The sequence below is a fragment of the Berghia stephanieae genome, unplaced genomic scaffold (genome assembly GCF_034508935.2).
Source record: "Berghia stephanieae isolate SIO BIC M18660-M18661 unplaced genomic scaffold, UCSD_Bste_1.3 scaffold936, whole genome shotgun sequence".
Lineage (NCBI taxonomy): Eukaryota > Metazoa > Mollusca > Gastropoda > Nudibranchia > Aeolidiidae > Berghia > Berghia stephanieae.
In genome coordinates, this window is record NW_027629584.1 from 7,141 (window position 1) to 7,500 (window position 360).

The window sequence follows — 360 nt, forward strand, 5'->3', positions numbered from 1 at the left end:
TCTATAAAAGGTGACTAATATTTACTGCACTCGAGTCTAGTAAAATAAGGTGTGGTGTTTTTTCCAATGTTCTGGAATGATTGCATGCAATCGACTTATCACTCATTAGGCAGGTGTATTATTATGAACCCAAATGGATCAATCCTCTGTCCGATTCAGAACACAATCAGGTAAAATTATAGCGATATTACATTTTATTGCTGAAGGCTATGAGGAAATATTGGATTGTAATGTTTTTTGGTCACGTTTAGTGGGTTTTGCACCATAATCTCTTGCTTATGATAATAATAATAATAATGATAATAATAATAAGAAGAAGAATGATAATGATAATAATAACAGACATATAATAATAATTTA